Here is a 17,921-nt window from a genome sequence, read left to right as displayed (position 1 = left end):
AGAGAGGCTATTGAATGTTTCCAGCACAAGAAGTAAAAAATGTTTGAGATGATGGATATCCTCATTACCCTGATGTCATCACTAGACATTGTATGTATTGAAACATTACTAGCTACCCCATAAATATATACAATTATTATATGTCAATTTAAAAATAAATAAAAACTTAAAAAACATTTTCAGGATGGAAGCTATATTGAATGCACTCACATCTATTATAGTCTCATGAATTATTATAAAAAGGTTTTTATGGAAAAAAAAAGTTGCACCTGAGGTTAATAAAGATTACTTCTAATTTTAAACTTTGCCTAAGGAATGCTGAATAGGGAAAACATGCAAATTTTATACAAATAACGTTTGTGTATCCTTTTACTTCATACATTTGGATACACAGCTTGGATAAATTTTAGTGACTACTACTAGACTGAGGAAACAAAATGCAGGGTATTATTTAAATACAAGGTAACTGTTCCATTAATTCACTTCCCTCTAGAAAGTGCAACCAGAAAAAGAAGGAAAGCAAATTATCCAGAAGATCGCAATTCACATGCATAATTAATCTGCCTGCTGAATTTGGTGTCGGCTTCTCTGCTATGGAGAACATAATCTCTTTTCCACTTTAGCTTATCCAGTCAAGAAGGAGTCTGAGTGAGTGTGTGTGTGTGTTTCTGTGTGTCTGTGTGTGTGTGTGAGAGAGAAACAGAGAGAGAGGGAAACCCTCCCTTCTGTCCATGCAACCGATGCTGAAACAAGAATCAATGCTGCAACCACAGAACTGTGGGTTTGCTAGTTCCCCAATTTAACATAGCTTTTCCTTCCGCCAGAAAGAACAACTGACCATCTTTGAGAAACAGGCTCCTTGTACTTGTAAGTGGGGCTGACACAGCCGTGGCTCTAAAGTTGAGCAAAACTTACTTAAACCCAGTAAGTGGATCGCTTTTACCTCTCTTCTTCCACTAACATTTAAAACAATGTTTCATTCTTTCTCAGTTTTTAGGACACCTATATTTGGCCATTACTATATAATCATAGATATGTATGCTTGGGTATAAAAACTAGAATGTTTAATCTATTCATATCTATGAGTCACAACAGACTAGAAAATGTGAATGCCACTCGGCTAAAATTATTCTAAACTTTAAAGGCCGGGCCTGGTGGCTCACTCCTGTAATCCCAGCACTTTGGGAGGCCAAGGCAGGCAGATCACGAGGTCAGGAGATAGAGACCATCCTGGCTAACACGGTGAAACCTGTCTCTACTAAAACTACAAAAAATTAGCCAGGCGTGGTGGCAGGCGCCTCTAGTCCCAGGTACTTGGGAGGCTCAGGCGGGAGAATCGCTTGAACCCAGGAGGGGGAGGTTTCAATGAGCCAAGATCGCGCCACTGCACTCCAGCCTGGGCGACAGAGGAGACTCTGTCTCAAAACAAACAAACAAACAAAAAGACTAAGAACCTTTTAAAGTTTTTGAGGGTGGAGATCATGTTTTGTGACCCATGTAGAGGCCTATAATTGTTAACAACCAACTACTACTCAGTCAAGTGTACAGAGGCGCTGACTACTGATACTGCTGCTGCTGCTGCTGCTGCTGCTGTGATGACACAGAATAGTCTGTTTAATAAAAGCACTTATCATATAGATGTATTTATTTGGGGGGGATTATGATTATTTGGGCTCAACTTGAGGGCTTAGGTACAAATAAGCACCATGCTTTGCTCCCTATTTATCTCAGGAAGTTGCCTTGAAATTCAACAGTTAAGACAAAATTGATCCAATAGTAGAAAATAAATAAAACTCGTGAATGAATGAACTTGCCTTCAAATATGAAGAGGACACCAGAAACTACCTCACAGGTCTGTATGACAACTAAATGCTTTCATAGGGTTAAAGTACTTAGAAAAGCACCTGGTTCAATGTAAGTATTAGCTGTTATTATTAGGATGATTAATTGAAACTTCTCCCACTCCCCCCACACCAATGTCTTACAAGATGGAGCAGTTATGAAATTTCTGGGCAGACTGATGTAAGCATTGAAACTGACAAACCAAAACAACAGGAACAGTCCATAGTATAAGGCAGGAAGTTGGATCAGAAGGGAACTGAGGAAAGCAACAAGGAGATGCCATGTGGGGATCACCATGGCCACAGCAGCTGTAGGGAGATATCCCTAGGAAACCAACATCCAATCAGGAGGTGACTTCCGAGAGCCTCAAAATGAAGACACTGTGGAACATCACACTTTTTTAAGAAGTGCATTCCCATCTGGCAAAATAGGAACACTTGAAACTCTTCATATCTGCGGACACTGATTAGTTTTATATTTTGATGGGTTCTAATTCTAATTTTTATTTCTGCAATGTTCAATATACAGATGAAATAGTATCATTTCATGTGATATCTGTAAGTTGGGAAACTAGCAGACAAAAAAACACTAGGAAGAAAATTAGATTAACTGAAATAATGTCACTCTGCTATAAAATCTACCATTAGTCATAAAATCCAAGCCTTTATAGTCTTACTTTATAAGTGTTTGACTCTTCATAAATATAACCTTATAAGCAGATAGCTTAATTTTATTTTACCTAACCTGATTTTTAAATTTGCTTGTCATCTCTCCTGTATACACAGAAGGGCCTGTACTCTTTAGGTAACAAGGAGAAGTTGACTTGAGAATTTTCTAAGAATAATCCAAAGTGACTAAGTAAAAGTTAACAACTGCTCTCGTGTTCTTTGTCATCAAAGAGGCATATTTGCGCATATAGTTTTGGCAAGGGTGGCTAAGTTTTGGCCCAACCAATGTATTTATGCTAAAATAATGAGATTATAACTTTGCCTGTTTGCTAGTCATTGTACATTTTTTAAAACTTCTTGAGGTCAATATCTATATGATACTTTGAAGCTAAAATGAGACTACAGCTTTGGCAAAGCTGAAGCATGCTAGAATGCAAAATATTAAGTTATTGTTGTATCTTCATTCATAGCAATAAATGGAAACTCAGTAAATATTAAGTTAATAAGTGCAATCGAAGTCTTTCATGCATATGTAAGAAGCTGAGAAAAAATACTTGTGACAAGTTTTCAATTCAGTAAATACCATTAGTATCTACCATGTGCCAGAAAAGATAGAGAAGAAGCTCAGGTCTGTCAGCAAATAAGGACTTGAAACTAAGACAATATGATTAATACTACACTTACTCTAAGATCAGAGCATTAAGCAAATGCACACCCAAGAAACATTTAGTGGGGGCAGGGAGAAGATGGGAAGGCCTCCAAAAGGTATGTTTCTTGAAGTCAGCCTTGAAAAATGATCAGAAGTTTTAAAAATAAAGAAGAATGCAATTAAAGAAACAGTTGGAGTGAAAAAGGGTGAAAGAGAATGGAACTTTCTGGTGGCTTGTGGTCTGGTGCACCAAAATGTGGGTTAGCAGTGGCGGGGGAGGGGATGGGGTAGTGGGAGGTTGAACAGAAGGAAGTGACAAGAAATAAGATTGGGGAAGTGGGTTGAGGCAAGTTTGTAAAGGCACACAATTCTTTAGTAAAATTATGCATTAATTTAAAAATAGTTCTTCATCCCATTATTATATAAAACCTGCAATGATATCTCTTATTTATAAAAATAAAAATGTTTGTAAATTTATTACAAAGTTTTTCTTCTCTCTCTCTTTTCTCTCTTTCTCTTGCTCTCTCTCTTTCATCCTCTCTCTCTTAAAACTGTGAGTGCCAAGATCTTGTTAGCCAGATTCAACAAGAAAAGTCTACAAACACTTAACTCTGAGAAAAATATGCTGGCCTGGAAGGGAGGATCTGTAACAGACACAGTCAGTAGGAGCCTGAAATCCTGACCGTCTACTGCCCCCCACCTTAACTGCCCAGTGACCTACGGCCAGTCCTTCAACCATCTAGCCCATTCCTTATCTCTAAAGGTAGTTGAGAGGATTAAACGAGGTGATGCATAAAGAATAGCTGCTTACACTACGTACTTATAATTATTGAGTGCTATTATTAATTTCCCATCCTCTCCAAGTTAAATGGTTACATTCAAATGAGACTACTTGTTGGTCTTTTCTTCCCCAAAGGGTTCAGAGATAGAATTATAAATGAAGTTAAAGCACCGAAATTGTTTGCCAAATTACCGATTGTTTCAAGGCATAATTTACAAAAGAGTCTAAAATTTAAATGCTACAAAGAAAAGCGTCTCTGGGATTGTTAAGGAAATGTCCTACTAGACACAGCTCCATCCCACCACAGCAGTGCTTGTTCAAAGGGCAAGACCTAGAAGATTTTTCTCCTCATGTTCCTGGGGGTGAGCTAGAATGAAGAGGAATATCTTCATAACGTATGGGATTGATGCCTTAGCAATGTAAACTTAATTTTAAACAGGAGACCTTTTTATTTTGAATTAACTTTCTTGTAGTACTTTTCATTCCTTCTTTTAAATATAAGAAAAATACTGACAGTCCTTCGCATTCTAATTTATTTTACTCTCACTAATAGTTTTACTTAAAATAAGACACAGCGTATTTTTAGTCTGTTCTTTTCTGGGGTTCAAGTCCCCCTTCTCTCAATTTCACATTTTTGCTTATTTGAAACTATTCTGGTGACATGTGCAACGTAACATTGGTGGTCACATTTTGCAGTTTCCAGAAATTCACATTTATAGGTAAATGATTAATTCCATTCAAATTTGTCTACACAGACATTCTTTAAACAATTATTCTTAATGGAAACCAAATAGAAACATATGACAAATGTATGTAAATTCAAAATCAAGATGTGTGTGAATAAGCCACCTTTATTTGTTTACTGATAGTCCTGACATAGTAATTTTAGAAAACAGGTTGCTATGTTAAAGAAAAGTTCGGTTTTGATAAATATCTTGATTAATGTTTCCATTTCCAGTCTGAATGGCTTTTATGGTTATCATTTGTCAACGGTTCTTAGTGTTATATGATAGCGGTAATTAAGTAAAAGCTTATACTACAAAATTCGAAGTGTCTATGTTTGGGCAAAGTTTCTGCAATAAATATCCCATATCAACTGTATAAAAATTTCTATTGCAGATAAAAAGCCTTTCTCCCAGAATTTGAGTGAATATTCATTGGTATGGTCATAAGCATAACAATTCAGATAATCCTACAGAAACACTACAATTAAGCATTACACAAATTGCTTTTATTTTTAGAGAACAAATGGAAAAGAGAAAACCTCTAATTCCATGTGGTTATACAGCACACCCATTAAAAACCCTAGGCGCCAAAAATCACTCAAATAGCCAGTATCACATTCAGTAACATATGACTCAAGATATTAATATATCCACTAAAGTACTGTAAAGAAGTTTTTAAGAAAAACAGAACTGCAGGAACTAAAATTAAACTACCCCCATTAGGCCAATAAGCAGTACAATCTAAATTATCAATGTATGCTTTTCCTGAAAACATTTTAAAGAAGATAAAATCACAGTAAATAGCCTTCCTGAAATAGAGCAATAGACATAAACCGGAACATGGTTTGGTTTTAAAAGGAAAAAGAAACCTTAATTTTGGGCAGGGGTGATAACTGCAGATAAGTTGAGAAGAACTCAGCCCGGAGAGCAGAGGTGCTCCATCTTGGATGGCCACACGAGGTGGCAGCAGATGTCCTGGCCAGTTAGAGGCAGGAATCACAGAGTTCTCAGGTGACATGTTCAGATGTCTAGTCCCCCGAAGGCAAAACCCACAATCCACAGGAACAGTGCCGAAGGACATCACAAGCACTTAAAACAAACAAAAACACATGAAGAAAATTTACCTTGTAGGAAAAAAGCTGTCCTTGGTAGTACTGGTGTATGACCAGGAACCCCTTCTTTCTGATCTGCAGAACAGCTTTGTCAAGGCCGGGTGTGTGGTCACAAGGCAGGAAGTGACTAGAATGACAAATCATCAGCCAGGAAAGAAAAAGATTTTGTCTTTATAAGGACATTTTAACTTTTTTTTTCATGTCCCGCCCCACCAAAAATCACCTGACAGAACAGGTCACACTGAAATTCAGACACCTCCTACCACTTCCTCTTTTTTTTTTTTTTTTCAGACAAGGTCCCGCTCTTTTACCCACCTCTTTATAAGCATTTTTCTTTCTCCCTTTCTCCTCCAGCTGTCTTTAAGTAGTCCCTGAGCTACTTAAACCTTTCTGATTCTAGATAGTAAGGCAAGGTCAGACTGATAACTTGACTTCTTTGACTCCAGTTGCAAAAGCAAAGCCCAGGTGCCTACCTACTTACAGCAAAGATCAACAAATTATTCATTTTTAGTGAAAGAGCCAGAGAAAAAGGTGGCAAAACACCTGAAACAAATGAAAAGGGATTTCCTTGGGAAAGCCCCACCCCACCTGCAATCAAACCTTTCTGGAGTCCTCTAGCAGTGATCTCATTGGTGCAAACAAAACAGAATGATCGCTTTAAGTGAAGGACATGAAAAGGAAGGTTACTAGATTATTTACTCGTTCTTTTATTTATAGAACATCTATGTGCTCGGGATCTCTTTAACCCAATTAAGTATCTCAATTATTTAAGCATTTCCTATAAAGAGCAGCAGTAGATTGCACAGGCAGCTGTTATATTTAAATGGGTGGCTTAATTCCTTCTTACAGGCAGGATTTTTTTTGAATGTACATTTTATAAAATTAGCAGGTGGTGGCGGGGGAAGCGCTATTCTGTACCCAAACCCCAGATGCTTGAGGGCAAATTCCTATCTTCAAACGGAGCATCCTCAAGCGCTCACGACGGTTGTGAAGACTGTGGCACCCTGGGTTATGTTGACTAAATATTAGACATGTCTCCACATTGCCTGGAGACTGTGTGCGGTTCCAGTAGTCAATCTGCTGTTTAGGAATGAGGGTGTGTGGCTGTGCTCCCAGGTCAGATGCTGCGCTGAAGATACCTGCTCCGGAGTCGACATGCGTCTGTGTTTGCTGGGCCCCGGGCCTCTCAGGTGGTCACGGTGTTCTGACTGGTTGGAGGGCTGTCCTTATACTTCTTTTGCTTTTTTGATTTCTCCTCTAGAAAGTTCCTGTTTCTGACCTTAAATGTTAAACCAAACTGTTCTGGTTTATCTACTTCATTAGCCAGTGGTGTGGTGACCTCATCAGAAGCCCACAGGGGCTATCTTGAGGAACCGGGTGGGTGGAAGAACAGGACGAGACGGTGGGGATTCTAGAAACGGTTCACCTCACCGAGAGCTATCAGCCCTCTTGTGATTTCCCAGGGAAGAGTCGGGGGCTGAGGGACTCTTTTTTCTCCATTGCATAATCACTCCCAATTAATAAGTTGCAGAGAGCTTTCAAGAAGCACCTAAGTTCTTTCAGGACACCAGAGGAACATCCATGCGTTGCTGTTACACCATTGCTCACACTACAAAGCAGCAAAATGCTGTCCTCATTCGGGGCCCTGCAGCAGGACTCTGTAGATAATGTCCTGATCATCTTACAGATACAAGGGGTTGTAACTGTGGACCTCCCTGATCTGGTTCCACATCCTGGTGGTTTCAGGATGGCATAAGGGCCCAAGGGTGACACTTCATGAAGGGGGACATATATTTATTCCTTTACCTTGGAGAAGGAAAGTGCAGTATGCTGTATCTAGTGGTGCCTGGTCATCTGAGGCCAGAGGAATCTACAAAGAAGAGCAAAATATATTTGTGCATTGGTTCAACAAGTGTTTGCATGCCTGTCTGAATTGGCGATTCAGAAATAAACAAGACACAATTGCTGTTCTCAAGGAGTATAGTCTAGTGGGGAAAAAACATGTAAGTAAATAAATGTCATCTATAATAGAGGGGTGAAAAAGGCAGTGTGATATCAAAGCAGTTGCAGCTTTGAGCAGAGGTGACGTTTGTTAAGTGAAGAAAAGGATTTAGGATTCCAGGCAATGTCTAGGTTGTAGAAGATGAAAGGCACTGACTTGGGTGCTGCTTACAGACACCCAGTTAATACAGTCGTCTTCTACCCTAGCATCCATGGCAGGCACCCACACCCCCTCAGCCACATCCTGGTCGGCACCATTGCAAGCCCTGCCCTACTCCCTCAATCTTAATCTCTTTATCTGCCTCTCAGTGGTGTAAGTGTACTCAGTTTCAGGCAATTGTTTAGGTCCTAGACCAAGACTTTTTCAGAGAATAGTATTTTACTGCTGTTGGTGTTTTAAATTGCTTGTACAGCATAATAGTAAACAGAAGACTGACTTTTGGTTTTCTTACGTTTTTATGTTCTCTACAGACAGTGCGCCCCCTTATGGCCTGCAGCTGGAGTGGACCTCTCTCACTCCACCCTCTATGAGCCTCCACTGCCAGTCCCTGGCCTGGGTTTTGCCTTCCTCTAAGCCCTACCACCCTCTCAGACTTCATCCCACCCTCTCCTGCCCTGAAGCCTCTGGCCTCAGTCCCAGATACCAGATCACCTGCTACACACTTGGGCCTCTGAATATTGCTGAGGAAAGTCACAGAAACAGAAACTTGGAATGCTAAAAAGTCAAGATGCTTGACTTCAAATTACTTCCCATAAATACTTTTATTCAATTTTATTAAGTCTTGAGAACAGGCATTCTCAACTTGGAGTCCATAGACCCCTAAAACTAAATGCATAATTTTGTGTGTATGTACTTTTTTCTGGGAGAAGGGTCCATTGTATTAGTAAAGAGATCACAGACCCCAAAAAGTTGGGCATTTATTCTAAACTGTCTCCTCTTGCCTCAACTTTCCACTCCACCCTCCTATGCTTTGTCCTGGCCCAAGATTCTTCTGCTGCGCCTTCTTGACTGAGATGATCCAAGTGGTCTGGTATGAGCTTCCCCTCTATTCTCACAATATCCACATCTTCCTCCTCTTTCAGTCTTAATGGAAGCAGCATTCTTCTTTCTTCCCAAGGCCAGCATTTCATTACTATCTCACTCTTAATCTTCTACTTCCTTAGATACCTTTCTCCATCAATTATCCCATGCTTTTCTAGCATCTTAATGCTAGCATCTTCACCTCTCCCTACTTCCTCTCCATGCACTCACAGGATTTGTACAAAGAGAAAAACACCTTTGTTTCACTCTATAGCTCACCGGCATCCCAACATATGATGGGTAGGGAATGAAGACGAATTAAGATGGGTACGGGCCCTGCTGTTGTAGAATGTCCACTATAGTCGAAGACACAGACAAGGAAAAAAGGCAAGTGAAGAGTTCTCTATTTGGAATCACAACAGATGAAAAGCAGTGTCCCTGGTAACACACAGCACTAACCCAGATGTGGGGCCTGGGAGGCAGAGAGAGGGAGCATCAAAGTGGTGAAGAGTAAAGAATCTGGGCCAGCTGGCTGGGGTCAGACTCCAGTTCTACCGTTGTACTAGCTGTGTGATCTTGGGCAAATTGTTTACCAGCACTGACCTCAGTTTCCTCATCTAGAAAATGGGGATAAGAACAGTGTCTATTTGATACAGTTGTTGCAAGGGTTAAGTGAATTGATATATGTAAAGAACTTAGAAGAGTGCCTGGCACATAGTATATGCTATGTAAGTGTTAACTAATCTTTTAATATTTACATCAAGCTCTGGACTAGACCCCTAACATACATTATTTCATTTATTCTTCACAACAACTCTATGAATTAGGTATGATTATTAATATTTGTTCTTTAATTTTTAAAATAATGGCTTCATTGCAATATGCTTTACATACCATAAAATTCACCTTTAAAAAGTATACAGTTGAGTGGTTTGTTGTATTTTAACAGAGTTGTGCAACAATTACACTGTATAATTCCAGAACATTTTCATCATCCCCAAAAGAAACTCTGTACCCATTAGCAATTCCTCCCCATTCACCCCTATCTCCCAAATTCCCAGCCATAGCCAACCACTAGTTTATTTTCTCTCTATATAAATTTGCCTATTCTGGACATTTCATATAAAGGGAATTACACAATACATGTTCTTTTGTTGTGAGCCTCTTTCACTTAGCATGTTTTCAAGGTCCATCCATGTTGTCACATGTCAGTACTTCACTTTATTATTTATTCTTTTATTTTGAGACAGGGTCTCACTCTGTCGCCCAGCCTGAAATGCAGGGGTGCGATTATAGCTTGCTGAGGCCTTGAACGCCTGGGCTCAAGCCATCCTCCCGTCTCAGCTTCCTGAGTAGCTGGGACTACAGGCACACACGATCATTCCTGGCTAATTAATTTTTTTTTTTTTCTATAGAGACATGGTCTTGTCATGTTGGCCAGGCTGGTCTCAAATTCCTGGGCTCAGGTGATCCTCTTGCCTCAGTCTCCCAAAGTGCTGGGACTACAGACATGAGCCACTGCACCTGGCCTTCGTTCCTTTTTATAGAAGAATGACATTCCACTGTATGAATATATCAAATTTTATTTGCTCATCAGCTGATGGATATTCACATGCTCTCTACTATTTGATATTATAAAAAATGCTGCAGTCAACATTTGTGTACATTTTGTGTGTGTGTGGACATATGTTTTCTTTGATTTATTAATCAAAGTAATATATGTATTTAGTTTTAGAAGTCAAATATTACCTCAAGGCTCCTCATGAAACACCTGTCTCCTGACACACTCCTTCCCCTCTGATTCCATTCCCTAGAATCAAGTATTTTCAACAGTTTTAGCTAGTTCTTCTGTTGTTTTGTTCCATATTTCTAGAGTTAAGCTTATGGAATATCTTGATTAGGTTCAGATACATACATATATACGTATATATATGTTCATATATTTTTTCCTTCCTACTTGAAAGATAAATATTTGAGCCTCTCACATCCCCTAGTCCAACATATACATGGTAACCTTCCCATCATCCTCCAGAACAGTTTACAATATCCTTTTAGTTAAATCAATACTCAAGTTTTTACAGCGACTCAAAATATTCATAACTGAGTTAGAAATATTTTGCGTTATGTTTTTGTATCTTTTTTGATATGCTAGGTTTCTATGTACATATTACTAATTCTGTATAAACTCTCCAAAAGAGCTAAAATACAATTTAAAACATCAAGAAATGATTCCATCCCTTGTTTCCCCCTTGGAGAGGCCCTTCCTCCTGTTCGGTCCTGCTGCCCAGCTGCCTTCTAGAAGCTTCCCTTCCTCATCACTCTGGGGACCCCTTTATTCTCCATCTAGGCTGAATCTCCTATTTCTGGACCACACACCATCCCACTTTCTTGGTCTACTTCCTTGTTTAAATGAGCATATCCTCTAGTAGATTCTTGAGAAAGAGTATATGGAACATAAATTTCTTGAGACATTTTATAGTTGAAAACTATCTTCATTCTTTGAAGTCCATACTGGAAATCATTTTCTCAGAATTTGGAAGGAATTGTTCCTGTGTGTTCTAGGGTTGTTCCAGGGTTGCTGTTGAGACATCTGATATCATTCTGACTTATGGTCCCTCTCACGTCATTTTTGGTTTCTCTCGGAAAATTTTTAGAATTTTTTTAATGCCAGATGTTCTGAAAATTGTTGGTGATCTGTCTTAGTGTAAGTCTGTTTTCATCTACCATGCAAGGTACTCAGTGGTCCTTTCTAATTGGGAAATTCAAGTCTCTCAGTTCTGGGAAATAGTTTCTCTCTCCATCTCTTGTCTCCTTTCCTCTGTTTCCTATGCTCTATTTCCCTGGGATTACATTTATTTGCATGTTATGCCTCTTGGATTAATCTTCTAATTTCCTTTATTTCCTCCCATCTTCTGCCTCTTAGCCTTCCTATTCTACTGTTAGAATTTTTCTACATTTTCTTCAAAACTTCCATTGAATGTTTTATTTCTGCTTTCACCTCAAAATTTATCTCTTAGTCTGTTTTGTGCTGTTATAATAAAATATCTCCGACTGGGTAACTTATAATAAACAGAAATTCATTGGCTCACAGTTCTGGAGGCTGGGAAGTCCAATATAAGATGCCAGCATCTTATGAGGGTCTTCTTGCTGCCTCATCCCATGGCAGAAGGCAAGAAGGCAAGGAAGCAAGACTGGGACAAACTTGCCTTTTTATAATGGCATTAATTCTACGTGGGCAGTCACCCTTTAAGGCCTCACCTCTTAATACTATCACAATGGCAATTAAATTTCAACATGAGTTTTGGAGGGGACATTCAAACCATAGCAATTGCTAAAAACCCTTTTTTTCTGCATGTTTCTTTTTTAAATTTTATATAGCAACATGTGGGTGGGGACAGGGTGGGGAATGTCTTACTGCTCCTTATATAAACTTTCTACTAATCTTCCTATTTTTCAAGTCCCTCTTGCACTCTGCCTCCAGAGGTATCTGGTGCCTCAGAGTACTGAGCTTTGCTGAGTGCCCATGGTGGGATATGAATTAATTCTCTATGGCTTCTCTCATTATAGGCTTGGAATTCAGCTTTTCCATATCTGTTAAGGCTAGTGTTATCACCTATTTCATGGTCTCCAACATACTGCTGACATCTCTGGTATACTATTGGCTCATTTGATATTGGTCTCCCGTACTAGACTTGGAATTCCATGAGGCCAAGTGCTGTGTTTGCTTTGTTAACTTCTAAACACTGTATCCAGCATTTCAAAAATGCTTGTTGAATAAATTAATGAAGAGGACTAAGCTGAGACTTGAAGAATGACATGGAAAGGAAAGGTGGAAATGTACTATAAGCATAAGGGAATCGCATGTGTGAAAGATCACAGGTGGGAGAAATAAAAGTACATCAAAAATATGACCAAAACTGGATGCTACTGTGGTTTAAGAGTGCGAAGCTGGGGGAAAGTGCAGAGAAAGAGAAAAACTGGAGGATTTTGCAGAGACCAAGTCATAGTGGATCTTTTAACTGTGTTTAGGAGTTTGGGCTTTACCCTGTGTATTAATCAGGGTTTTCCAGAGAAACAGAACAATAGGATATGTGTCTGTATGTTTGTGTATGTATTTATGCATGTATGTATACGTATGAAGAGCTTTATTACAAGGAATTGGTTCATGTGATTAGGGAGGCTGACAGGTCCCAAGATCTTCATAATGATTCAGTAAGCTGGAGACCCAGGAGAGCCAGTGGTGAAGTTCTAGCCTGATGGCTGGCAGGCCTGAGACCCAGGAAGATCCAGTGTTTCAGTTTGAGTCCAAAGGGAGAAAAAAGCCAAAGTCTCAGCTCAAAGGCAGTCAGTCAGGAAGAATTCTCTCTCATTCAAGGGATGGTCAACCTTTTTGCTCTATTCAGGCCTTCAGCTGATTGGATGAGGGCCACCCCCTTAGGGAGGGCCATTTGCTTAACTCAGTCTACCAAGTTAAATGTTAACATCACCCAAAACACTGTCACCAAAACACCCAGAATAACGTTTGACCAAATATCTGGGCACTCCATGGCCCAATCAAGTTGACACATAAAAAATTAACCATCACACCCTGCAAGCAATTGGGAGCCATTTTAGGATCCCTATCTACTTCCTAGGGCTGTTTTAACAAAGTACCAAAAACTGAGTGGTTTAAAATAACAAAAATGAATTATCTCACAGTTCTGAAGTTAAAAATCGGAAACTACAGTGTTGTGGGACTGGTTCCTTCTGAGAGTTGTGAGAGACAATTTGTTCCATGTCTCTCTCCCAGCTTCTGGTGGGTTTCCTGGCAACATTTGTCATCCTTGGCTTATAAAGGCATCACCCCAATTTCTGCTTTTATCTACACATTTGTGTCTAAATTTCCCCTTTTTAAAAAAGATGACAATCATATTGAATCAGGGCCCATCCTAATGATCTCATCTTAACTTGATTGTCTGCAAAGACCCTATTTCTAAATAAGGTCACATTCATAGGCATTTGGATTTAGAACTTCAATATTTTTGGTAGGGCACAATTCCTAACAGTCATAAGTGGAAAGTGACACAATTATACTTGAGTTTTAGAAAAATCCCCCTAACTCCAGTGAGAAGAGTAAGAAGGCAAGGACTATAGGAAGAGTGGGGAGAATAAAGACTGGCCCATCCCAGAAGCCTTTGCCTTGGCAGGGCATAAGGTGATGATGGTGGCAGTGGGATAATCATATGTGGGTGAATTCCAGAGACACTTGATAGGCAGAAAGGGGAAGAAAAGACTGATTGACTACGGAGGAAAAGAGATTGAATATGGTGGAAGGAGCATGGGAAACTGGGTGGTAGAGAGTAATAACATTCAATGAGATGAGGAATTCAGGAGGAGGGGTTTGGACAAGAGGATTATGAATTTAATAAATGCTACCTTTGTTCATTTCCATAGACTCTCTATTCGGCTGCTGTTCTCATCACTCTTCTGAAACTGGACTCTATTCAGTCCTCAATGTCCTTGTTTTTATACAATATTTGACACTGTTAACAATCCTTTCCTTTTCCAATTTCTCTTCACCATGAACAATTACTCATATTTAAGTGAAAAATAAACAAGTCTATTTTGAAATTCCGACAATCTCCAATGTCTAAAACTGAAGTCATCATTCCTTTGACAAAGAAGCTGCCCTTAGCCCATCTCTTCCTTCCTTCGTTCCGCCAAGAGCAGACTACACCCCCAGGATGGTCCAGAGTACTCCTTGAGTCCTACTTTTTATTTTTTTATTTTTTATTTTTTGCAATTCCCACATGTGGTCAAAGTTTCATTTATTTTTCCCTTATAGTATTTCTTGGTTTTGTTCTTTCTTTGCCACTTTTGCCTTATTATCACATTTGGATTAGCTTCCTGATTTCCCTGTTTTTTGCCTCACTGCTCCTCTCTCCATCCTGCATAGCAGCACCACATGACTCTTCATAAGGCTACAGTTTTCTCCCTTCACTCTCCTGCTCCCTATGCATCTGAAGTTACTCATTGCTGCTAGAAAAATGTCCAAACTTTGCCTCAATCCATCTTCCAAGCCTCAGAGCAACAACGTAAACCCTCTAGTGCCTTCAGGCTGGCCTGTCCTTGACCCTCTGGAAGCCTGGCACATTTCTCATTATGCCTGTGAGATTTTTGTGCTCATTCTCCCTGCCTGTCTCTCCACTCCCCTTGTCTATAAATCTGAATCATTCTCCTAGAACCAAGAACAGAACCAACTACATGATTTGTAGGCCTCAGTGCAAAATAAAAATGTAGAGTCCTTTGTTTAAAAATTAGGAATTTTTAGACAGCGACAGCAGAGCATTAAACCAAGTGTGAAGCCCTTCTGGGCACAGGCTAGGAGGCTAGCCTGGCCAAGAATCTTCCCTTGACCACCATTCTATTCTTTCCTCTCCTGCTAAAGCCTATAGTACTTGTTTATAAGACATTCTTGATACTTATTGCATGCCACATTTGTCAACTAATCTTTATGACTATATATCTGTATGTGTTTGTTGCATTTTTATTCATTCATCAAGCTCTTATTAGGATCATACCATGTACCAGGTACTCAGAAAACAAACCTAAAAGACTCAGTCTTATAAATTCGGGAAGTTTGCAATCAGGGAGGTTACCAAACATAACAATTATAATACCTTGTGATAAACTCTGGTAGAAAGATGCATAGGGTACCAAAAGCAAAATGACAGTAAAGTGCCAGGTAGGAAGGCATCTTAGAAGAAGTATAGCTGTAATCACAATGAGATGTTACATCACCCCTGTTAGGATGGCTATTATCAAAAAGATAGAAGGTGAGCATTGGCAAGGATATGGAGAAAAAGGGAACCCTTGTACACTGTTGGTGGGGATTCAATGCAAATTAGTATAGCCATTATGAAGAATATGGAGGTTCCTCAAAAAATTGAAAATAGAACTACCATATAATCCAGTGGCCTGTGCACTCTCACACAGGCCTGTGCCCAGAAGGGCTCCACACTTAGTTTAATGCTCTGCTGTCTAAAAATTCCTAATCTTTAAACAAAGGACTCCACATTTTTATTTTGCACTGGGGCCCACAAATTATGTAGTTGGTTCTGTTCTTGGTTCTAGGAGAATGATTCAGATTTATAGACATAAGGAGTGGAGACACAGGCGGGGAGAGTGAGCACAAAAATCTCACAGGCATAATGAGAAATGTGCCAGGCATGGCAGAGGCATACGCCCAAAGGGAATGAACTCAGAGCAGATACCTGCACTCCCATGTTCACGGCAGCATTATTCACGACAGCCAAGATGTGGCATCAACCTAAGTATCCAGTATCAGATGAATGAATAAAGAAAATGTGGTCTATATACACAATGGAATACTATTTGGCTTTAAAAGAGAAGGAAATTTTGTCATGTGTGACATCATAGATTAATCAGGGGGACATTATGCTAAGTAAAATAAGCTTGGCACAGAAAGACAAATACTGCATAATCTCACTTTTATGTGAAATCTTAAAAAGTTGACTTATAGAAGCAGGTAGTAGTTGAGCAATGCGGGGAGGGTAAGAAAAATGGGAAGATGTTGGCCATAGAGTACAAACTTTCAGCTAGATAGGAGGAATAACTCCTAGAGACCTATTGTACAAAAGGGTGACTATAGTTAATGTACCATATCCTTGAAAATTGCTAAGGTTATTTAAATATTCTCATGGGAAAAAAATAAGTATATGAGGGGATAGGTAAGTTAATTAGTTTAGTTTAATTATTCCATAATGTATACATACATAAAACATCACACTGTATACCATAAACATATATATTTGTTATTTATCAGTTAAAAAAAGAAGACGATGTACAGCTGGGCCTTGAGAAATATATAGAAGCTGGCCAGATAAAGGAGGGAGAAAAGTGATGAAGCCCATTTCGAACAGAGGGGCCAGCATATGTGAACAGAGCGGGATGCTATATACATCTCCCAACTGAAATGTCAGCTTCTGGAGTACAGGAATTGCACCCTTCCACAGCACCTAACATAGTGCGTTGCACGTAGAGCAATTTCAATGCCTATTTCATTAGTTGAGAAGGCAAGCCGATTCTATAAACAATATGGCATTTTAACATTAAACCGAAGAGCTAAAGTAATTAGATGTTTTAAATAGATATCTAAAATTCATTCTTGAAGCACAATAGGTCTTCCAGAGAGTTTATATGCACAACTCTCATAGGAAGGTTGACTTTACATCTGTTTAATGCTAATTCGACTATCCCTTTCTGATAACAATGTAACAAAAGTTAATTATAGTTATTATTTTCAGGTAGATTAAGAAAGAAAGAGGGCTGTTCATGACTTGCAATTTTTTTTTCATAAAATGTCAAACACATAAAAATGTTGTCTCTGCAGTATTCCTATGTATTAAAAAGTGGAACTCAGCAAATGATGCAGTCTACAACCATTTCAAAAGTAGAAAATTCACTTACCTGTAGCTTATAACAACTCCCTAGATATCCCTAGATATTCACTGACAGTTTACAACCCATTTGCATTAACAGAGTCATTGAAACAGATGCCAGTTGAAATTAATTGTGCTACTTACCTTCAGTTTCCTAAGCTGGAAATACAGTACTTCCTCAACTTTTATAAACAGATATGATGCTGCTGCTGAGACAATGTTTGAGAGTCTTCGAACCACCAAGAATACAAATATAGGAACAAAGGTTTTAAAATAAGCATACAGAAAACAAAAGAAAAAGAGGATGAACTAAGTAATTCAACAGGAGAGTAAAAATGTAAGTCATGAGCGTTTTAACAATGCTCATGTTAAAAGGTGAAAAAAAATGATAAGAAAAATATTTGAGAGCATGGTACATAGAAAAAGCAAAAGAGTCCAGGCATGGTGGCTCATGCCTGTAAATCCCAGCACTTTGGGAGGCCGAGGCGGGAGAATCACTTGAGTTCAGGAGTTCAAGACCAGCTTGGCCAACATGGTGAAACACCATCTCTACTGAAAATACAAAAATTAGCAGGACACGGTGGCGCACACCTGTTGTCCCAGCTACTCGGGAGGCTGAGGCGGGAGAATTGCTTGAACCCGGGAGGTGGAGGTTAAAGTGAGCTGAGATCACGCCACTGC

General features: G+C 39.3%; 1 protein-coding gene across 2 annotated transcripts in view; it reads right to left on the bottom strand.

Annotated features, from left to right (window-relative positions):
• LCP1 (lymphocyte cytosolic protein 1 (L-plastin)) overlaps positions 1 to 17,921 on the bottom strand; it is a 98,392-nt gene that overhangs the window by 63,102 nt on the left and 17,369 nt on the right. Inside the window, exons 3-5 of one of the 2 annotated variants that reach the window (XM_011974584.1) lie at positions 17,385 to 17,469; positions 7,584 to 7,647; positions 5,790 to 5,904 (exon numbers count right to left, since the gene is read on the bottom strand). The gene's annotated coding sequence lies outside the window, so the exon portion shown is untranslated. Of the gene's footprint in view, positions 1 to 5,789; positions 6,028 to 7,583; positions 7,648 to 17,384; positions 17,470 to 17,921 lie in introns of those variants that run through there. The other variant, XM_011974585.1, reaches the window with a different exon arrangement.

This window comes from Mandrillus leucophaeus, unplaced genomic scaffold (genome assembly GCF_000951045.1).
Source record: "Mandrillus leucophaeus isolate KB7577 unplaced genomic scaffold, Mleu.le_1.0 Scaffold147, whole genome shotgun sequence".
Taxonomy (NCBI): Eukaryota; Metazoa; Chordata; class Mammalia; order Primates; family Cercopithecidae; genus Mandrillus; species Mandrillus leucophaeus.
Note: the sequence above shows the minus strand (reverse complement) of the source record. Positions and strands in the feature narration are given on the sequence as shown.